Source organism: Arvicola amphibius, chromosome 5 (assembly GCF_903992535.2).
Source record: "Arvicola amphibius chromosome 5, mArvAmp1.2, whole genome shotgun sequence".
In the NCBI taxonomy this organism is placed as follows: domain Eukaryota; kingdom Metazoa; phylum Chordata; class Mammalia; order Rodentia; family Cricetidae; genus Arvicola; species Arvicola amphibius.
The window spans coordinates 137,874,875-137,899,309 of record NC_052051.1 but is presented as its reverse complement, the minus strand read 5'-3'; positions in this window follow the sequence as shown (position 1 = coordinate 137,899,309).

The window sequence follows — 24,435 nt, the reverse complement described above, 5'->3', positions numbered from 1 at the left end:
GACACCACAGAAATTCAGAGTGTCTTAAGGAAAAGTCTTTAAAAACCTGTATTCTATTAATATAGAATTCTCAAAAGAAATGAGCAAATTTTTTTACATTCAGTCAATACACCAAAATTAAACCAAGAAATCAACAACCTATATAAGCCCATAACAAAGGAGGAGGTTGAAATAGTAATAAAAGGTCTTCCAACTAAAAAGTTTATAGCAGAATTCTATTAGACTTCAGAGAAGATCTAAAGCCAATTCTTTCTTTCTTCTTCCTTCCTTCCTTCCTTTCTTTCTTTCTTTCTTTCTTTCTTTCTTTCTTCCTTCTTTCCTTTTTCCTTCCTTTTTTCTTTCTTTCTTTCTTTCTTTCTTTCTTTCTTTCTCTTTCTTTCTTTCTTTCTTTCTTTCTTTCTTTCTTTCTTTCTTTCTTCTTTCCTCCCTTCCCCCTCTCTCTTTTTCTCTTTCTTTCTTTTTTAACATATGAAGCTGTCTAATTAGGTTGTTAGTAATTTAGAAAAGCAATTTGCAAGGATACATCCCATTTGTCAGAGAGAATTGAGATTGTAGGTAGTCCTGGAGCTGAGGAACAGCTTTGATCTTTGGCAAAATCTGCAAGGCCACAATTTTCTGATCAGCCCTGTGCCGCTCTGTATTTTTTTATTTCTCTGAATTTTAAATTTCTCCTTCCCTGTGTCAAAGATCTTGCCCTCCTGGTACCAGGGCTTGCACAGCTGCTGCTTCTTGAAGTAAGCATCAGTCAGGTGTTTGGGGATATTAACCTTGTCGATATCACCTTTTGTAGAGGTGATGATGACAAATTTCTGGTGTGCTCTTCACTGAGAAACCCTGTTGAGGGCAAGAGGTCCTGTCACAAGCAGGAAAACCACTCTCTTGCCCCTGTGGCATCCAGTGAGGTTCGTTAGGATGGTCTCAGGAGTGATGCTGGCATGCAGCCTTCTCATGTGATGAAGGGCTGAATAATTTGACTTGGGGGGTGCAAATAATTTTTAAAACCTTCACAGATAAGAGGAATAAACCATAGCCTATGTTATATGTATATTAATTTTCTTAGTGTAATAGTTTAAAAACCATTGTGACTCAGAACAAGTTTTTACTTTATCCTATTTGCGCAGTGACATTTGCAAGCGCAGAACAAATGCCCATCTTTATTGCCTTCCATATCAGAGACGAAAATCTTGTTGGAGAGTTATGAGCAAGTGGGCACAGCTGTTGGAGGACTGTGGCTGCAGGCCAGCTTAGCCGCAGACAGCACAGCTCTCTAGAGACAGGTTGCTAACCATCCACACGAGACAGAGATAGAGTGTTGGACTTCTCTGTCATGCCATAGAAACAGAATCTGTGTTTGTTTGCATCTGGACATACATGACAAATGAGTAAACTGGACTCTTTGAGCGACTCTCAAAGCTTGATCCAAGGTTCAGTGTCCGAATAGAAGTGAAATCCAGACATCGGTGAGAGGAGGAAAGGATCAGAAGGTTGAGCCAATCTCAAAAGCTTTGGGGAGAAATTCCTCCAAATTTAGAACATATAAAAATGTCTGTTATTTTAGTTGTCTTAAGCTTTTCCTAACGATATTTGCAGCACCTATTTAAAAATGAACTAAAGCCAGTAACGGTAGCATAGACAATTGTATCTCACTCTCACTCTTAGAGACTGATGATTAGTATATAAAATGTTAACAATTAGAATGGGATAGCACAACAGAATAGCTCATAGGGTAGTGCTGGCCATAGGAGAGAAGAGAATTCATAGTCCACAGGGCAGACGGAAGCGGGGTGGAGGGAATGACAGAGGGAAAGAGTATCTACAAAGAAGCCAAAGCTTTTTAACTCTTAGGAAATCTTCAGCTGCTGATGACATGAAAAGGCATGGTAGTCTGAACCTTTCTACCTCCTGCTTAGTCACAGCTGACTCAGGCAAACCTGATCATGGGATGCGGGAAGTGGCAGGCAAGATTTAGATGAGCAAAGGATTCTGAAGTTTCCACATCCATCGACCCTGTAGGCAAGTAATTAATTATGAAGGAGAAAGGGACCATTTAACCTGCTAGACTTCCTGGCAATGAAGCTTATGTAAATGTATCATGCCTTTGTTTTCCTAACTTTCATCAAATAACCTGATACAAAGTACTTCATATAGAGAAAAGGTTTCCTTAGCTTTAATTTCTAGAGGTTAGTTCAAAGTCTGTGAAGGTTGTGGGGTTTGGTTCTGATGGATGACATCAGAAGGGCAGGGAATGAGACGGGAGAGCTAGCAGAAAAAGACAGAAAGCCCAAAGGGGGGTGAGAGAGAGAGAGAGAGAGAGAGAGAGAGAGAGAGAGAGAGAGAGAGAGAGAGAGAGAGAGAGAGAGACCTAGAACAGAACATAAGGTAATTAAGGTCTTTAAACTGAAATGCCTATACTTTACTTTGTGACAGTACTTACCAAAAATGATTAAAATGAAGAAGAAAATGATAAAAATGTCTTACCAAAGAACATAAATGAAGATAGTATTAATTGAGCAATACACTTAGCTGTTGAGATAATTTTTACAGAAAAGTATCATTCCTGAAGTTAATATATTCTGTAGGATACTGAAATTCTGCTCTGTATGTGGTGATAATTAGTAAAGTTACAGCCCCTCTCCCCCATAGGATAGCCTAAGAGTTAAGAAAATAAAAAGAAGAACAAAAAGCACATAGCAGAACAGCAATGGTTGCATTTGCGAAGCACTCGAATTGCAACCATGTGGGATGCGTAAAACATTAGACACAGCACCCTCTGGAGGTCCAGAGCAAAGGTAAATGGTACATGGGCATTAGTTTGTTGAGTTGCTAAGTGGTCTGTAGGGCAAGAGATTGTTTATACAAAGCATCAGTCTCTTCTCTTTATCCATATCTCTTTATCTCTGTATATAAACAGAGAAAAATGCTGGGAAGTCATCCCTAACATTGATAAAAATGACTGTCTCTGGGCTACGTCCGAGAGAATGGAGAATTGTCATTCTGTCAGTTCCTTACTCTCAGGTCTCTGGACAGTTTTATAGTCAGTTTGGTTTGCTTTCTCCCAGAAAACAATTATTCTAGTAGTGAGAAGGTGGAAATGACCCAGGTCTCTTGAAGGATGAATGAATAAGCAAGATAGGATATGCTCACACATTGGGTGTCCTGGCTAGTTCTATGTCAGCACCTGCTAGAGCCATTGGAGAGGAAGGAGCCTCACCTGAGCATCTGCCTCCAGAAGATCAGGCTATAGGCAAACCTGTGGGAGCATTTTCTTAATTAGTGACTGATGGGGGAGGGCTCAGCCCATTGTAGGTGGGGTCACCTCTGGGAAGGTGGTCGTGGGTTCTGTAAGAAAGCAGGCTGAGCAAGCCGTAAGGAGCAAGCACCTTCCTACTGCTTCTTCATCAGCTCTCTCTCCAAGTTCCTTTCTGCCTGATTTCCTGTTCTGTCTGCCTTCAGTGGCAGACCATGATGTGGAAGTAAAAGCTAAATAAACCCTCTCCTCCCCAACTTACATTTGGTTTCAGCACAGCAATAGAAACTCCAAGACAATGAGTGTTAGCCAGACTTTTAAATGAAGGAAATTCCAATATGCTTCCAGGGGGAAGGACCCAGAGGATGTTATTGTAAAAAGTAAATACGCTGGGGTCCCATATTTCAGGTCTCTAAGTGCACGAAGTCAGCCACGCATGGAAAGAAAACTAAGCTGATTGTTGCCAGGTGAAGTGCCTGAGGTAGAGTAACTCCTGAGGACAGAGAGCAGAATGGTGTTCTTCCAGGCAGGAGGAGGGTGGGAGTCAGTACGCTTGGGTGTGGGCTTTCAGGCTTCCAGGAGGAAGGGGTTTCATCCAGGCTGGCAGCGATGGATCGTGACGCCGCAGGGCTGCCAAGCACCAGCTCACTGAACTCTGGTGGGTGGGAAACTTCTTTTCACTTTTCTAAGTTCCCAACTGGGACACCTACCCAAAGGATAGACTGACCAGAGAAAAACAGAGAGGTACAATTACATCTATCTACTGATGGTGTGGGAGAGACCTAGGAAATGAGTAACAGAAAAAATGCACAAGGTTTAGGTATCAAACAAAACCAAGAAAAACAGTTCAGGCTTAATTACCATCTTCAGATAGGAGAAGGAGGAAGAGGAAGAAGAAGATGATGACTATGGGCATGACTGAGTGGAAAGGAGACAGAAAATCACAGTAAACAGTGAGAAGGGCCCTGCACCATCCCCAGTGAGAAGCCTGTAATGACTGAGGCCCTCCCTCCCTCCCTGGTGCAGAGACACTTCTGAATGAAGATGTTCTGCCTAACTGTTTTCTCTATAAAAGACTCATTTCTCTAATGTTCAGAGAGTCTACAATGTCTTCTGACTCACAATTCATCTCAGAATAATCTTCAGGCCCAGAGGCATGTTCAGGAGGGCAGGTTCTGGCTGCCTCCACCAGCTAGGGGTGAAAGGTTAAGCTGGCACATTTACTATGACATGTGCATTGTCACACTGAAAACAGAGACTAAAGTGACCCGAAAAAAGCTTCCTACACACAGCCACAAACTTTAGTAGCGAGATTCATGGGCTTGTGGAGCAAATCTCTGAGGTTATCAAGTAAGTGCGGGAGAATTCTTACAATAGGGTGAGGAAGGACTCACAACAGAGATGGAGAGACAAATATTGATTTCTACCACCTCCCGTCAGACTCAGAGAATTTAATGGTATCCATGCTTTTGTGTGACAGGAAGGCATATTTTGTAGAACTGGATAGATTTTTAGAAGCATCAACAAATGTTTCAAGCAATAAAGGGTGTGCATATATGTACGTGTGTGTGTGTGAGTTGTGTGCGTGGGTGTGTGTGCATGAATGTGTGTGCATGAGTGTGTGAGTGTGTGCGTGCATATGTGTATGTATGTGTGTGCATGAGTGTGTGTGCATGTGCGTGTGTGTATCTGCTATGGAGATGGAGATGTTTTTCAAAAGACATGGCAGTGCGGTAGATGCAGGAAATGGAAATGTTTGTGAACCACGGCAGGGAACCCCTAACTCTCCCTTTGAAGGGCAAGGAGAAGAATGGAAGAACTGTTCTCTGTGGAAGCCAGCTGGGGACAAAAGCTCTCTGACCAAGCAAGGTCCTTCCTTGCTCCCCACCTTTTCACTCACATTCCACGCTTTTTCTTTCTTTTTTTATTTAAAAATTTTACTTTTCATTTTACATACCAGCCCCAGTTCCCCCTTCCTCCCTTTCTTCTGCACCCCCATTCCCCATCTACTCCTCGAGGCGGTAAGACCTTCCTTGGTGAGTTAAGAAAGTCTGGCACACCAACTTGAGGCAGGACCCTCCCCACCCTGTATGAAGGCTGATCAAGGTATCCCACCACAGGAAATAGGCTCCAAAAAGTCAGTTCATGCACCTGGGATAGGTCCTGCCAGTGTCCCACCTCCTAACAGATCAAGCCACATAACTGTCACCCACATTCAGAGGGTCTAGTTTAGTCCCATGAAGGTTCCCAGCTGTCAGTCCATAGTCTGTGATCTCCCAATAGCTCAGGTCAGCTGTCTCTGTAGTTTTCCCCATCGTGCTCTTGACCCACTTGCTTATATGATCCCTCCTCCCTCTCTTTAGCTGAACTCTTGGAGCTCAGCCCAGTGCTTGGCTGTGGGTCACTGCATCTGCTTCCATCAGTTACTAGATGTAGGTTCTATGATGACAATTAGGGTAGTCACTAGTCTGATTAAAGGGGAAGGTCCTTTCAGACACCCTTTCCACTATTGCTAGGAGTCTTAGCTGGGATAGTCCTTGTAGATTCCTGAGAATTTCTCCCTAACCCCATAATGACTCCCACTATCAAGATACCTCTTTCATTGCTCTCCCATCAATCCCTTCCTGTACTTGGTCTTCCTGATCCCTCATGTTCTCATCCCCTTACCCCTCCCAGCTTACTCAGGAGACCTTAACCATTTTCCTTCCTGGGGCCCTCCATGTATGTCCTTCTTAGGGTCCCCCTTTTAACCTAGCTTCTCTGGGATTGTGGACTCTAGCTTGGTTATCCTTTGTTTTAAGTCTAATATCCACTTATGAGTGAATACATGCTGTGTTTATCTTTCTGGATCTTGTTTGCCACACTCAGGATGGGTTTTTCTAGTCCCATCCATTTGTCTGAAAATGGTGTCTTTTTTTTTATACTTTTTAAATTTAATTGATGACTAATACTCCATTGTGTAATTGTACCTCATTTTCTTTTTCCATTCTTCAGTTGATGGGCATCTAGGTTGTTTCCAGGTTCTGGCTATGACAAATAATGTCGCTATGAACATAGTAGAACAAATATCCTTGTGGTTTGATTGTGCATCCTTTGGGTATATGCCCAGTTCCTAAAGAAACCCTCCTGTCTCGGCGTTACAAGTCCAAGGAACTGGGACTGCTGGCTACTGACATGCTGGATGCTTCATTCCTTAAGAATATGAATCTGGGTTGGGAAAATGTTGTTGTGGACAAAACACTCGTCACTCAATCATGAGGACCCGAGCACACCAGAGGAGCAAAGCCATCTTGGGAGAGAAGTAGAAGAGAGGGAAAAAAAAAGTTGAAAAAATTTTCTGGTGACTAAAAACAGCACAAACATGGAAGGCAGAAGAAAGAAGACCAGGTCTTGTGAAGTACCATATGCCTTGCCACTGGCAAGATGACTCAGAGTCACGGGAAGGAGCAGGGGACCATGTTATCTGTGTGGAGGAAAATTGACCACAGGGGAAGAGAGAGCACAGCCCTCCCACAGGACAGCTGAATCATAGAAAACTCAGCCTTTGCTTTTCATTCCACAGAAGTCCTTCTTCTCCCATGTGGTTCAGAGTTACTTTCACATGGCCACCCATGAGAAGGGAAAGAAACCCGATACTGTGGCCCCTGCTACACGGGCCACTTTCTTCAGCCTGAAACTTAAGGCCAAGACGTACTACTGACAATTATGTCCTGACAAGATGATTAACTTCTAGGAAGATATAATAATCACTCCTGAAATTCACTGTGCAAATATATGGTGCAGAATACTAAATTTTTAGAAAAAAATCCTGGAATTATAATAAGATTTATACTCTTTGAAATAGTAAGTAAAAAAAGCAGCAGAAAAAGTTTAAAAAGGGCAAAGATTTGAGTAACCCTGTAGTATTAATTTTTTAAAAAATCCATTGGAAGCTGTCAATTAAAGTAAGAGATTATAAAACCCTTATTGATGTCATTGAATTGTACACTTATAGATGGTTTAAATGAAAAGTTTATGATGTTTGTCTCTCTGTGTCTATCATTTGTAACTTATTTCTGCATGTATATGGGCTAAGATTTTTTTATATACATATTTCAGAGTTCATGGCTGAGGCTTCTTTAACAAAACACAGGTCAATAAGAGTGAAGTATGTATTTTGTAGTATATAATTATATGTTATGACTAATACCTGGGAGAAACCTTAAAAGAGGAAAGATTTATTTTTGGCTCACATTTTGGAGGGTTTAGTGTGAGTTTGGCTGATTCCACTGCTTTGGGCCTCAAACAAAGCAAAAATAACACAGTGTTTAGAACATTTGGCAGATGCCATTCCATTTGTGGTGGCCTGGAAGTAGAAGGACACAGAGGAAAAGGCCAAGGACAAGTTGTGACCCTCCCCCCACAAGATATGACCTCCACTCCTAAAGTTTCTACCACTTCCCCAACTGGTACCACCAGATAGGGGCTAAGGCTTCCACAGATAATCCTGTGTGTGATATTACTGATTCAAACTGTATCATTTATTAGTACAAAATTTCTCTGACTAAGGAACCTTCAAAAGGAGATGAAGAGTCAGACAAACGAACAAAACTGAAGCTGAGTGTTTCTCTGGTTAGGATTAAGAAAGGGTAGTTGAGGGGAAATGTCCCTGGATGAAAGCAGGTCTGAGTCAATGGACATCAACGGAGGAAGATTAACATTGCCTGTTTGTACATGATCTTTTCTGTGCCCTAGAATCATCAGAGACAAGAATGTTTCTTTCCTCTAAGTAAGAAATGACATCTCATAATGAGGACGGTAAGCCATCCTCTGGGCAGAAGGGCGAGCTGTGGAGTGACCTTCCTGTGTTTCCCGTGTTTTCTGATAGCTTCTGGATAGGAGCTGAGCAGGAACCTTTCCACTTTTGCTGTTTATTCAAACACCAAGGAGCCACATATGCAAGTGAGGTGTCTAGAACCACGATACAAAAGAAAATTCAAGTGGAACTGAAACCACAGAATACACAAGACTTTGACAAAGTCCAGCGAGAAGCTGCTATCAGCTTCTCATTACATTATTTGGTCACATACTGACTTCAGCTAGGCAATAAAATCAGACTGAGAAATCCATATATCTCCTCAAATGGCTGGAAACTAAGAAGCATGATTTAAAATATTTCAAAGAGAGGGAAGGAAGGAGAGAGGGGAGGGAGTCATTAAGATAAATTGAAAAATATTGTCAAGAGTATATAAATTCCAAGACCGTTTTTGTGAAATACCTATAAGTCAGCCAACAGAAGGGAGTTTCTAGGCTTAAAATACATGACAAAATAAATCTTCTCTCGATTTTTCTTGTATCTATAAAGTTCTGGCCTCTGGACCACTGAAAATAGAATAAAAATGAAATGTTATGGAACTAGGGAATGCCTTTCTTTGACCTCCAAATATTTTATTTTTCTTATGACTCAATTATTATAGCTGCAAACATACATCCCCTTGAGGATGAAGCTGGTTCACAGCCGTCCCAAACACAACAGAAGTTCTTTGATTTTCCTGAGAGTGACAAAGGATTGCATTCCTGGGAAGGAACCCGGGACAGTGAAAGACAAGATTGAGTATCCCTGAGATAACCTGGGAATTCAGAGTCTTCTGTCTAGACATGTTCATTTCACAGGGCTGGAATCCTGGATTGCAAACACATTTTTGAGCATTCCTCTAGAAGTATTTATAACATTCCAAAGACCAAGCAGATCATTCACTTTACCCTTGTTGCTATTGGGGCTGTGAATAGTCTCTGTCTTTGTGTGTGTAGAGAAATCCATACTTTGGGTGTACTTCTGGCCACTTCATCTCTTCCCAATTAGCCCCCTGTGTAGGAATGGAGTGGGCATTATAATAGTCCTCTGGCTGCCACCCTGACCCTTCTCTGCCCCTCTTTTGCTAGCGTCTTCATTTTGATATGAATGTATCAGTAGATGTTGTCCCTGTTAAATGTGGTAAGAACACAAAAACAGTCCACATTTGTGTAATAATAGATTTCATATTTAGAATATTTTAGGTAGATTTATAAAATATTGAGTGGATCATATAGAGAGTTCACATATACCCCACTCTTTCACTGCAGTTGATATATTGTTCCCTTGTAGAATTAATGAGATATGACTGTTACAATCAGTGGACCTCAATCATTACATCATTGTTAACACAAGCCTATCATTTACATTAAGATGCCACCTTGTGTTGCATAATTCTATGGTTTTTGAAAGTGCATATTTTAGATTTCCACAATTACAACATCATAACAAATAGGTTTGCTGCACTGAATCTGCCCTTTGCCCTCCTCATTCATGCCTTTCTTATGCCCCTCAGGTCCTCAGCAACACTAAGTCTAGATTTCCAATCCAATTTGCCTTGTCTAGGTTGCTGTAAGTTGGAGTCACATGGTATACAGCCTTTTTAAAGTGGACATTCCACTTTGAAGTATAAATTCAAGGTACCTATATGTCTCCACATATTTTTTAGGTTTAAAATCTTATTTTAATCATTGCACAATACTCATTTGCATGCATATACCATAATTCCATAATTTGCTTATTTATCCATACATTGAAGGATGTTCTGATTTCATTTGACAAAAATTAATAAACCTACTATAAAACTCTGTCTGAGTAGAACTGTTTACCTTCTTTGAGTGACTGTCTAGAGGAAAGTTGACTGGATCATGTTGCAGACATGTGCACCAAACTGCAAACCTGTCCTCCAAGTGTCTCTACCATTTTACGTTCTTACCAGCAATCCCACCAGAACTTGGTAATGTGAGATTAGATAATGTAGTTTAAGCCCAGTATTTCTTTGATAGCTTTTCTAGCTGACTGATTTATTCATGAAAGTGGGGTACTAAAGTCCCTACTATTGTGGCACTGCGTTTACGTCTCATTCAGTTCTGTTAATACTTGTTTGTATGTTTCGGTATGTTTCACTGTTGAGCGCATACGTTATATTCTCTTGATGAAATGAGCATTGCATCATGATTCCTTTGCTCCTGTGATGGCTTTTGACCTACAGTCTGTGTTTTTAGGTGTGAGTATAATCACCTTTGCTCTCTGGCTTACCATTTACATGGAGAGCATTTCTCTGCCCCTTTCCATCTAGCCTGCCTGTGGGCTACCTGAGAGCTTTGTGAGTCTCTTGCGGGCAGTACATAGTTGGATATCGCTATTTGATCAGCTTAACCACTATACATCTCCTGACTGGTATTTTAATTCGCTTACATTTAAATTTACCTAAACTATGAGATTATTTTCATGGTTTCCTTTCCTTTCCCCCTCCCTTTCTCTGTCTCTGTCTTTGTCATCTCTGTCTCTGTCTCTCTTTCTCTCGCTTTCTTTTTTGTAACTCGATGCTGTGGTTTTCAGGCATTCACTTTGAAGACAGCAACCTTGTGTCACGATGTAGAAGTGTTGAACTTATCCTTAAGGATGCTTTCCTTTCTATTTCCATCCATCTAAATGCCCGGCCCCACCCCCGGCAAACCCTTCCCATTGCAAGAATCTAGAAAAGAAGACAACAGATGGAGAGAGGCTGGGCTGAAGGCACTGTCCCTTCACCTTTGGTAAGACAGCGGCCACTTTAGCCAGGAATGCTGCCAGCATAGTCCCCATAGTCCATTGCACGTGGACACCACCAGGGCGAGGCAATAGTGAGAACTGGGTGCCACAGAGTTAACGTGATTGGGTGGGAACAAAGAAAGACACAGACAAGCCAACTGTTGTGCCATATAACTACAAAAATAAACACATTAGCTCATCTGAGTTGAGAAACTGGGTGAGGAATGCAGCAGAAAGCCATTGGTCAGGAATTCAATAGAATGTTCTGGGTAATACAGCTAGCATAACAGATCTTGATGAGCTCCTACATATATCCCTGATGATCTTTTGTTTGACTTAATCATCCTAAAAAGCTTGCAAATAAATAGTGGGCATGCAAAAGTCAAGATTCAAGACAAGAGCGGCGTGATAAAAATCATATTTCTCCCACATTATATTTTGTATAGAATAAATCACATGTTAAGGCATAATGTTCATCTGTGCCAGAAGGCCATTCATTGCTTTACAAACTCGAGGCAGTCATGGTCTGTGGTGGAATTTGAGAACGAGGGCCCCAGGCCCTCTGTCTGTTCTAAAACTAGTTAGTACTGATGATTTGCTGAGTATTGAAAGTAAGATGTGCTTTTGATCATTTTTCTTCACAAATCTGTTTCCATAAGGAACTCCTTCTGTGATTGTTTTCTTGAAAATGTCCCAATTTAAGCACTCAATCCCAAAGAATAAGGAACGGAACACATTCTGATATTCTCCATTAAGACCAGCCTTAATGGTCTGGGTGTGTGTGTCGCGGTGTTTTGTCTTAAGCTCTTGTCTCGTTCTGCACCCTGCTAAGTGAAACCATAAACCAGTTGGCAACCAATGGTGTTTCAACGGAGGCATCGGGAATATCTGGGTGGAGACAGTATCAACTATTCAAAAGCCAAGAACATTCTAATAACTTTCAAAACACTCCTCAGACTCCTTAGGAAATACAAAGAGGAAGTTTATTCTGTTATCTCTCTCTCATGCAACACTGCGGAGCCAGCATAATTTCCATGAACTTAAAACAGAGCTTCCATCCCTGGAAATGGCCGCCTTGAATCAAAGTAGCTCTTTCTGCAGGAGGAAGCATTGATAGTAGAAAGCCAGGAAATAGCACTCCTGGATGATCCTTCAAGCCAGGCTCAACAAGGCTGTAAGCGACAGCCTTGTTGTGTTACTGTGTTACTCAAATGACAAGTCTTCTACACCATTCTCTTTCATTTCCACACTTTGAAAATACAGAAACACCTTTATAGCTCTGCGTACAGTGCTGTAGAAATATTGCCATTTGTGCTGGGAAGTCAGTGGTGCTGTGGTTTGAATGAGAAATGTCCTCTGTAAGCTCATGTATTTGAACACTCGGTCTGCAGTGGGTGGCACTGTTGGGGAAGGCTATGGAATCTTTAGGAGGTAGAGCCTTGCTGGTGGAAGTGTGTCCCTAGGGACAGAGTTAAGAATGTATAGCCTTGCCCTGCTGTCTTCTGGCTCCCTTTGCCTCTTGTGCCTAGATAAACATGTGATCAACCATCTTCCTGCTCCTGCCATGTGTCGCCATGCCTTCCCTGCCATGAGGACTGTGGAACTCTGAGTCAAAATCCTTTCTTTCAAGTTGCTTTTGGTCATGGTGTTTGAACACTGTTGGAACTAATTGAGTCCTGGCCTTCAGCTGCTCTTCCCTGTCTAGAGCTTTCTAATAGAAGTTGCTAAAAGCTGTGCTTTGCCTAGAGGATCAGAGGATGGGATTTTCACCTGTTGGCCATTGACTGCAAGGTATTTAAGCCTCCATGGTGGTATTAAAGAGAGCTTTTGGTACCAGTGTTGCAAGGTCTGTGTGTCGGTCTGTCTCTGCGTGTGTTTCCTCAACCTCCAGCCCCTTGCCCGAAGCTCGCGAACTGGGTTCTAGAGCACAGAGCGCAGACGGGGAGGGGGAGGGCGGTGGGGGGGCGTGCGGCAGAACACAGTGACAGAAAGGTAATACAAGTTGTGAGGGATAAATGGAGAAAATGTTCCTCTCTGCCTTTACAGGACTTAGACTCACTGAGACCGTGAATTAATGTGTGCAGAAATAATTCCAGTTGGGGTAAAAATGATAGACAATGAGATGTTTACTATAAAACAGTTTTCCAAAGGTGAAATTTTATTATTAATTTTGTGTTCTGCCTTAGGATCTACATCACAAGAATAGAATATTATCCTATAACAATCCAAATCTTCATTACATAATAGGATAGAATATTATACTGCAGCAATCAAATATTCATTATCCCATGGAGTGTGATATTAAAGTTTGCCATGTCTCTAAGTCATTGTCTCCAAGCGATGACCAGAGCTTCTTCAAATACATACCACCTCCAATGCCAACATTAACACCAGACTCAGCCTGTGACAATGCAAAGTCAATGTAAAAAGTCTCCTGTCTTTATTTGGCTGATTTGCTGGAACTTCCAATAGACTCAACAACTACACTTTTCTAATGAACTAAGTATATAGAAAATGTTAACTAACTGAACAGATGATTTTTTTGGCCTATGAAATTTTGAGAATATTGAGTTTATAAAAAGTATTTGAGTCACATTAATGTGTATGGCCAAGCCCCTGTATGTAAACAATTCTATGTAAGCGTGCAAGCAAATACTTTATATAGGAATGTAGAGGAAGTCTGCCAACTTCTCTCTCGGTTTTTTATTTTTGTAGAAGATTTCAAGATTGCTCAGTGTAGCCCTGGATATACTAGAAATGGTCCTGTAAACCAGGCTAGCCTCAAACTCAGAGATCCACATGCCTCTGCTTCCTGAGTGCCAAAGTTAAAGTGGTGTGCCACCAAGGCCAACATCTTCTTTTTCACAAAGAGCAAGACTAGAAGTTTCATGGACTACTTTAAGATTTAAAAAATTAACGTGTATGTATATTTTGCTTGCATGTTTGTATATGTACCACATGTGTGCCTATTGCCCAGGGAGGTCAGAAGAGGGTATTGGATCCCTTGAACTGGTGTATAGTTAAAAACTACAATGTAGGTACTGGAAACTGAACCCAAGTTCTCTGCAAGAGCATCTAGTGGTCTTAGCCACAGAGCAATGGCTATCTTTAAAAAGAGCTGATAAAGTAGTTGCTTGTGTCTTGGTTATATCAGAGGATGCATTTTCTTTTTTTACTAGAATACATTACCTTACAGGTAAAATTAAAGTAATAAATTCTGACCAGCAGTAAAATACCTGTACCAAAGGACAAATCATATTAATAGACTGTTAAAGAATCACTCGACAATGGTGATAACTAAACAGCACAATGACCTTTGCTATTGTCAATGCAAAGTAAAGAGATTTTCCAGAGCTCCCTCTTTCTCTAATTCAAAATTTATGCATACATGTGTATGCCCACACATGCATAAACATGCATGACTTCTCAGGCCATGCTGTCCCTGTGACTATAGCTCAGCCTATCTTTTAAAACTTGTAAGGAAAAAGTAAATTATCGCTCAAATGGCAGGGAAGCCTCACCTGTGATTCCCCAACAACATGGCTGCCTAAACAAGCCCTGAAGAAGCACAATGCCAATACACACACTGACATCAAAATGGGAAGTCTCACGGGGCCTCACCCACAGATAAAGACTACAGGCAATGCAGAATGTGGAGAGCCGAAGAAAGAGTCCTCCCAAGGCTATTAATTGGTTATCTAATACCAAGTGATCAGCCCTAAAATAATATACATACAAGTAACACTGAATGCACTAAGCAGGTTGTATTTTTTTATACTTAGGTGTGTACATTCGTGCATGCTTGCTGAGTGTATGAGTGAGTGAGTGGGTACATGCGAGTGTGTGTGTGTGTGTGTGTGTGTGTGTGTGTGTGTAACGATAGCAACTAAAGAGAAAGAGGCCATGATTTCAAGAGGGATCACAAACAGAAAATACATGGGGTTGGGAAAAGGAAAGGGAAGGGGGAAAATGATGTAGTTCTATTTTAACCTTTAAAAGGGAAAGAAAATAAAAACATCTGAGTACTGGTCCAAACACCAACACAATTATTTAACATTTTTTAAAAGGACTCATTTCATTCACTAAAGATTTCTTTAGATCCTTCTGTATGTGAAAGTCAGTCTTCTCCAAATTCCTTGGAATTAATAGAGGGAGATAAAACTGGGTCTGTATATACTCAACAGAACATTTCTCTAGGCTACAAAAGCCCAGTACCTTGGGATCATGCATGGTTATTAGAGGCATCCTTAGCTGGTACAGAGGTAAGACAGTGAAAACCGTATGAAGCTTGGTTGGGTCTCTAATTGTACAGCTTTCTTTGTTCTGTATCACTGAATTTCTGAAATGGGGAACATCAAGCTCCTGGCCTTGCATTCTAAGTTCAAAGCTAATTAAGATTCCCTTCTGCTGTTCATGTGACTGCAAAACCATCATTTGCAAGCGCTCTGTGATGGTAGTGTTGACAACCTGACTGTCAGCCTGACGACTGTCAACCTGAGGACTGTCAACCTGACAACTGTCAACCTGATGACTGGCAACCTGAGTACTGTCAGCCTGAGAGCTGTCAGTCTGAGGACTGTCAACCTGACGACTGTCAACCTAAGGACTGTCAACCTGAGGAGATCTGGAACCACCTGGAAGGAGCTGGCAAGATGGCTTGGCACTCTTGTAGGGGAGCAGGTCCTGTTCTCAGCACACACATGATGGACAGTATTTGCCCATAACACCAATTCCAGTGAATTTGACCCCTCTGGCCTCTAAAAGTCCCTGAACACATGAAATGCTCATACATTCATACAGTCACACACACATACATATAAATAAATCAATCTTGGAATCACCTGAGAGATGAGTTCCCTGAGCATACCTAGGAAGGGTTATCTTGATGAGGGTAACTGACATAAGAAGACCTATCTTCCCTCTGGGCAGGGATCCTGGAGGGAAAGGGACAAAGCTAGCTGACTGCTAATGTTCATCTCCCTCTGCTTCCCTACTGTAGATGCAATGTAATCAGCTCTCTCAAGCTCTGGCTACATGAGTTCCCTGCCATGAAAGATTGTGTATCCTGGACCTGTGGACCAAAATAATCCCTCCCTTCCTGAAGTTGCTTTAGTTAGCATATTCTATCACAACAGCAGAAGAGATGTCGAATGTCCTCTCCTATTTAATTAACTCCAGAGCTTGCATCTGAATCTGTCAATGCCAAATTATCATTTATTCCATGAAAGTCACATAAATAATCTACATCCTAACTCAACATAAAATTAAAAAATAAGTGGAGGCCATTTGTTTGGTTCAGTGTCAACCAAATATTTCCTGCAAAAGACAATTTACTACTTGAGAGTTTTGGCAAAGAACCCTAAGTGGTTCTTTTAGACTGTCTGAGGAGAGCTGGTAGGATTTATTAATCTCTAACATTTCATTCTCAACTTGTAATAAATAGACAAAAATGACTGTCTAGGCTAAGTAAAGCTAACCTAAACAAGTCAACTGACCCCTTCAGATATGGGATGGAGGCTATCCAGGCCCTTTCTTTGCTTCCAGAATGGTGGGGCCATTCTGTTAGGATCTCATAAGGCAAATAGCAGAAATACCTTAACAGATAAGATTATTGCTGTAAGCCGGGCAGTGGTGGCGCATGCCTTTAATCCCAGCACTCGGGAGGCAGAGGCAGGCGGATCTCTGTGAGTTCGAGACCAGCCTGGTCTACAAGAGCTAGCTCCAGGACAGGCTCTAAAGCTGCAGAGAAACCCTGTCTCGAAAAAAAAAAACAAAAACAAAAACAAAAAAAGACTATTGCTATAAAGATTATCGGGTTCAAGAACTGTGACCATTTTTTTAAGCCAAATGAAAATGGCAAGGAATAAAATTCCCCATGATTACCAAGTCCACCAGAACTGTGCAGCCTGCTTACTTCTGGACCCAGAATGCCGTCTGTGGGCAATAATAACTTTTGGATCCACGATGCAATTACTTTAGATGCTTTGCAAATGGAGGTACATAGTAGTCAGGATAGCACAAATGACTACAAACCTGTTGTATAAATAAATAGCCATAATTTCAATCAAGTCAGGTCAGCTATAAGCATTCCCAGAAAAAGATCCAGTAACTCTCTTAGCCATGGCTGTCAGACAGGTTTCCAGACAACCTGGTGAACCAACTGCCTGTGTCTGAGACTGAATGGGCATAAGAAAGGAGAAAAGACAATCATAAACTTGGGTTTTTAATGAACATGCTGCTTTCTCTGTGTGCTTATAAAGTGACCCAAAGGATGACACCCAGGGTAGGAGCTAGGACTCTCCTGACCCTCACTTCAGGCAAACTCTACAGATATTCCTTGACTTTTGTCTACCCTCTGTGCAAAAATGGGTGAGGACATATGCCAGACAGAGGTTAAAGTGTCATTTATTCTATCTTCTGGCATCTAAGATTCTTACCTTACAGCTCTTTCTTTCTCAGGACTACATCCCCCCATTCTCATACATCTTTTAATGTAAAACCTGATTGGGATGATCCATGTCCCATCCTGAATTCTCACAAACTTAACTCACATCCCTAGGAAGTTGGCAGGCCAGTATTCTGCTCTAGATGCCTAAGGTTTCCAGGATTTTGTGATTTTTCATAGCCCAGAGGACTTTCTGCAGGAACTTGGTACTTCTTTTTGAACTAACAAAATAGAAACACGAGTTTTTAGCCTGTCTAGGATAGTGCTTTTCCCTGGCCGCTGTCTGAATGGCCACATCAAAATCATACACTTTTTGGACCTCTGTGAGATTTTGAAGGTCATTTGATTATTGGCCCTTATATATCACTACTTGACACATGGACTGGGAAAGCCCTGAATTGAAGTTAGAAAACTGTTCTCTGAGAAACACTCTCGGCTTTTTAAATAACAGTTAGCTCTTTCCTAGAGCTTCCTAGAGTTGCTGATAAGGTTCACCTGTCTCAGTAGGAGTATGTACCTGGTGAATGGGATGCATACCCTGGGAAAAAGCAAGGAATTGGTAGGAAATGTTGGTAGTGCAGGATATGCGACAGAACAGAAATGTATGTGCTTGTATCGTTGGCTCTTAGGGTACAGAGATTGAAAGACCAGTCTATAAATTCGTCTCTTCCTTACCAGGGTTGCTTCCCTGGGAAAGAATGAAGGCTCTGTAATGTATACTTTCAAGGGAACCCAGGAGGTGACCAAAAGCTCAATGGCCTTTCAGTTGAGGATTTAAACGTTCTCAGGATTGGCTAGTCAAGGCCTGGTTAAAAATCTATCCTCTGAAGTTCGAGGCCAGCCTGGTCTACAAGAGCTAGTTCCAGGACAGGCTCTAGAAACTACAGGGAAACCCTGTCTCGAAAAAACAAATCTATCCTCTGAGAACAACAATGTTTCAGATACACTTCATTTTCTTCAGTCACAAAGTTGGGATCCGTTTTAATTGCCAAAACCTACAGGTACCCTCAGCAGCCAATGGAGAAGAAGCCATTGCATTGATTTAATTTCTTTTTATGGAAAAAAAAATGTGAGTTTTATTTCCTTATGAACAGAATGGGCATCCTAACATAAAGGAGAGTCTAAAATAGATTCTTACTGTCTGACAGAGTCACCATGAGCCACGTGTGACTACCAGTAGTGGATTTAAGTTAAAGCAATCTTTTTAAGAAGTGATACTACCTGTCCTGGCCTATGAACACCAGACACAGGGAGTTAAAAGAACCTGTGAGACACAGGTCAGCAAGGAAACACTGTTGCTAGGGAGCCTTCAAGTAGGGCAAGAAGTCAGAAAGGAGACACCCTCTGTGGAGTCTGCAGGCCTTGGAGACCTTCATAGGTATTTTGTACTTTTTCCTCCAAGAACTTAGGGTTGACCTCTATCTTTTCTGAGGAAGTCTCCAGTCTCTGACCATGATGAGGACGCTGTGTACAGAGGAACAGGGCCTGCAGATATTCTAGGGATGTGTGCAGACAAGGTTCTGATCCCTTAGGGCAGTAAACCCTTGACCTATCCGAATCTGTGTAGTGGAACCTTGGTAAGAGCCCAAACCCAGGTGCTGGCCTGGTGGAAATAGGCCTTGGGAACAGGGTGGAATGTTCCAGGCCAGGTCTCTGCCAGGTGCCATGCAGCTGAACTTTAGCAAGTGTCCAAATGTTTCCTCTCTGACCTTTATATTTTAAATAAGGTGATGCAATATGCGGAGGCGGGGAAAGGATATTGATGCCATTACCTGGTGCGTACAGGCACACCATCCATCACTGATTGTCTCAGTTCTTGTCACCGTGACCTCCCTAAGCGACGTAAAGAAACACAGAGATGACTCTGGTCCCTGGGAGGATGTTCCTTCCCAGGGAGCAACACCCAGCTGGAACTCCCAGGCTGATTCATGAAGATGCCGTGTAGTCCTGTGTGGGACATGTCTGAGAACACAAAGACACACTATTGAACACACAATAACCTCTACAGTAAACATCAATCAGGACTGTCCTGGAAAACTGAGATGTGATCTTCCTGGATAACAGCCAAAGACCCTTGCCTTCCTGGACCAGGCTGAGCATCCTTCCACTGGCTTCTTAGCATTCTGAAGTCCCCGTCATCACCCTTACTACATTATATGAAGTTGATTACTAATGTTCTGTCACCTTTAATTCAAGATAGGCCCTTGCTCTGATTGGCGGCTGGTGCAGCAATGGGATCACATAGCCCCCATCCTGCTGTCTGTTCATTCCAAATCTGGGCTGGAGTTCAGTTGCCGTTCATCAGAGGAAGAGTGCTGCTTCCACGTGGGAGGAAACAGGATCCCAGGCTTTTGCCTCATCTGTCTAAATGTGTATGGGCTCATGGGTAAAGCAGAATATGTAATAAAGCACACATAGGATCATTTCTGCAAAAATACACTTTTCCATGTGTAAATCAGTAGCTATCTTCGTATATGGTTTTGAAAAATCCACTAATAGAAGAGAAATAGTAAAAGTTCAGGACCTTATTTTATACTAATCACATTTCAAGCGTTAAATTACCACCAATAGTTGGTGGTTATTTTTTTTTCATGGTTTATTTTTTTTTTATATTTAAAAATTTCCATCTCCTTCCCTCCTCCTCCCCCTCCCTCCCCCCCTCCTCCCCCTTCCCTCTCCTCCTTCTCCCCCTTCCCTCCCCTCCCCTCCACCCATACCTCCCCTCCTTCCTTCTCAAGGCCAAGGAGCCATCAGGGTTCCCCACTCTATGCTAAGACCAATGTCCTCCCAACTCCCCCCAGGACCAGGAAGGTGATCGATCAAGCTGAGAAGGCTCCCACAGAGCCCGTCCATGCAGAAGAATCAGAGCCCAGAGCCATTGTCCTTTGCTTCTCAGTCAGCCCCCGCTGTTGGCCACATTCAGAGAGACGGGTTTGGTCGCATGATCCATCAGTCCCATTCCAACTGGAGTTGGTGATCTCCCATTAGTTCTGTCCCACCGTCTCCATGAGTGAACGCACCCCTCTCGTTCCTGACTTTCTCCCTCAAGTTCTCGCTCCTTCTGCTCCTCATCAGGACCTTGGGAGCTCAGTCCAGTGCTCCAATGTGGGGCTCAGTCACCTTCCCCATCTGTTGCCAGCTGGAGGTTCCCTCACGGTCCTGACTTTCTTTCTCATGTTCTCTCTCCTTCTGCTCCTCATCAGGACCTTGGGAGCTCAGTCCGGTGCTCCAATGTGGGGCTCTGTCATTTTCTTCATCTATCGTCAGGTGGAGGTTCTATGGTGATATGCAAGAAATTCATCAGTATGGCTATAGGAACTGGCCTTTTCAGGCTCCCTCTCCTCAGCTGCCCAAGGAACTAACTGGGGGCATCTCCCTGGAAACCTGGGAACCCCTCTAGGGTCAAGTCTCTTGACAACCCTCAGGTAGCTCCTTAAATTAAGATATTTGCTTCCCTGCTCCCATATCCACCCTTCCTATATCCCAAGTTATTGTAGAGGACAAAACCATTTCCACCACTGCAAACAGTTACGTTGGCCTCGCTATGAGCCTCACTAATAAGCGTCACTCAAGAAGATCCCTGTAGAGTCAGCAATGATCAACGTTCCTTAAGATAAGAAGACATAATTTTACTGCGTCATGGGGAATACCACCTCTGAACGTACTTTATAAAGTACAGATGCCATCGGGTATAAAACCTGCTGAGAGACTGAAATGATGCTCCTGCCACCAAGGGATGCCGTGTGTGCTTTCACTGCATCCAGCTCCAGGCCTTTGCGCAGTCTCTAAACCTGCATGCACTCTCTGACTTGGATGACACTATTTATATACTGGGTTTTCCTATATTTGTGTCCCTTGCTTAAATTTCTAGGGTTCTAAATTGGTAGCCTATCATATACTTGGCCCTTCTTTCTGAGTTTCCTATGGGCTTCTCAGGCCAATCATGCCTCTATATAGACTAGTCGCTTCCCCCTCACACCGACTCCTAGGTGTCGTTCCCACCTCCTCAACTTTTAGATGTCACTGACTTATACTCTCTCTATAAGTTATATCAACCGCTCAGACTATAAGCCTAGGTATTTCTCATCATGATTAATCCCGAAATTGTCCTTTTCCTAATTTGCTGCTCTGAAACTTGTTTCAACATAGTAGCACTACAATGTTAGATTATTAACTTACTTTTCAACCTGGAATCTTGTATGTTAACTCAACTTGGTTCACTATGTTAAAAATAACTGGGAAGCGTGGGCAGCCCTGAACATTCAGTCCTGTTGGAAACTGTTTGGATTCACAGTCTTTGATGTAGGCCCTCAGAAGGAAATGACCTCTTTAGAATTGTCTTCTGTGAATACCAAGAATCTGATAACTTTGAGGGAAATGTCCTTCGGGCAACCACTTCCTGTCTTCAGGCATTCTTTTGTGCCAAAGATGAATGTTTTTATTTATCCTCTAACTTTGAATCGCTAAACCCTCCCACCATGTTTGGGATTACAGATAACTTATTTTAGATGAGATTTAATGGGTGCAATGGATACCACAGAGGAAAAGTGGGCCTTAGTTACCTTTGGCTCTCTATACAGAAATTTCATATATAGTTTTATAAATAAGGAGAGATGTGTCCATGGTGGACTTCTCGGGACAGCTAGACTTTGCCTTTAAACATCTTAGTGTTACGGCCTAGAAGGCATAGACTTCTTTCAGGCAGTGCCAAACTTCAAATGTCAGGAAAGGACAGCAATAGAGATGGTTCATGGATTCTTTGCAGAGAGGGAGATTATCCTGCAGACAAGGACCCTTGGGGCCATGACAGGGTAAACCTGGGGTGATGGTGCAGCAGCTGCTACAGCTGGATGGAGAGCATCCTCAGGAACAGATCTTCTTCCTGCTGATAATAACAGAAATGTCACAGTGGGGATGTGTCCTTTCATCATAAAGTCCCTTGTCCCCGATATTGTGCTGTAATGGCCAGAAAACAATTACAGCTAGTTTATTAACTCCTTTCTAACGACACTGGGAGGACGCAGAGCAACTGTGGGTGAGACATTTCCCAGGGAAATGTGTGGAGGGTGGGTTGCACGAATAGTGTTCTGGGGATGCTGGGAGAACAGATATGGATTGTTAGACTGGCTCAGGTAAATCGAAGTGCATCAGCTAAAACCAGACAAGCACTGGTCATGAGTACAAGCCTTTCTGCCCTCTCGGTAGAATTCTTTCCTATCTTTTGCCCATCAGACTTAGAGCTGTCCATTGCTTCTTTGAGCCTAAGACTTAGTTTTTAGATACTCTCAATTATAGTTGGCTTTTTACTCTTTGGGAGCCCACCACTTGGTTCCCAAATAAATTCATGGAGGCTTATTCTTACTTATGAATGTCCCGTCTCAGCTTGGCTTGTTTCTAGCCAGCTTTTCTAGCTTAAATCATCCCATGTCTCTTTAACTACATTTTGCCTGTGGGCTTTTTGGCTTTCTTTATTCTATACATCTTTCTTTCCTTCTTACTCCATGGCTGGCTGTGTGGTTGTGTGGCTGTGTGGCTGACCCCTCGCATCCTTCTCTCTCCTTTTCTCACTTCTTCCTCTTTCTTCTTCTGAGCCTAGATTTCTCCTCCTATTTATTCTTTCTGTCTGGCAGCCCTGCCTATTTCTATCTCCTGCCTAGCTATTAGCCATTCAACTCTTTATTAGACCAATTAGGTGTTTTAGGCAGGCAAAGTAACACAGCTTTATAGAGTTAAACAAATTCAACAACAGAGTGCAACACATCTTTACATCATTAAACAAACGTTCCACAGCACACATGAATGTAACACATCTTAAACGAATATTCCACAACACTCGATCTCACTGAATCTTCCTGATTTTCCTAACAGTTTGAAAAAATGATTTTGTCTCATAGTCTGCATTCACTAATTTTATTACTTTTTTTCACTGATGATTGATAGTTCAACAGAAAAAGCAGAAGTAGACACATTGCAAGTGGCGTAGGAACTGACGTATGTATTTTCTTAGTAAACAGGGTTTCAATTTGTTTTAGCATGTGTATGCAGGGCACAGAAGGAGATAGTATTAAAGGAATGGGGGGGAGAAAAGCTAAGCCATCTAGAAAACAAACGGTAAAGTGGCAGATGTAATTACAACCTTAACAGTACTTACAGTAAATGGAAGTGAATTAAACTCTTCAATTAAAAAAGAAAGGGGCTTTGGAGATGGCTCAGAGGTTAAGAACTCTGGCTGCTCTTCCAGAGGTCCTAAGTTCAATTCCCAGCAACCACATGGTGGCTCACAACCATCTATAATGAGGTCTGGTGCCCTCTTCTGGTGGGCAGGTGTACATGCAGGCAGAACACTATATATACTAAATAAATAAATCTTTAAAAAAAAGAAAGATAGGGCTGAATGATGTGCAGAGAGTGAGAAACCTTAGAACACTAATAAGATGTCGTTAACAAATTCCTCCCCTCAGGGCTTAGGAAACTCTGAGGAAGAGGAGGCAGAAAGATTGTAAGAGCCAGAGGGGATGGAGGACATCAAGGAAATAAGGCCTTCTAGACACAACGGGACTGGAACATAGATGAACTCACAGAACCCATGCAGGTCTAAGCCAGATGGGGTCCTAGTGCCAAGAGGGGAAGCAGACACAAACACCCATGCGTAAGCCAGAAGCTACCGCCAATGCATGTCAGTTCTCAAAAGAGAAGCTAGTTTTCTCCAATGGAGTCTCATTGGCTGGATATACAAACCACTCTTAAGGGCCCCATGACAAGCAGTAAATGACCAGCACAAAGTGAACTCGACTGACCCCTCTCTTTCCGTCACTCTGTCCTGTTCTCGAGCAGTGTTTGATTTCCTGGCATCTCTGTACTTGTTTTTTGTTTTGGTTTGTTCATTGATGCTTTCATTTCTCTGTGAGTTCTTCTTTTAAAATAGAATGTACATGGCACAAGTTCTCTCTCAATTCTAACGTATTTAACCGGTTTCCTTCCAACTTACTCTCTGGGGTTTTCTTTAGGGCCTCTCGTTCTCATTGTTTACATAGGTCATTTTTCCCCAGTGTGCTCTGAGTTCTTTTAAAAGTCTCATGAGTTTTCAAATATGTATATTTAGTTACGGGGAACTCAATTATTAGCGTAGGCACTGGGCTGAGCTTTCTCACCAGCCAA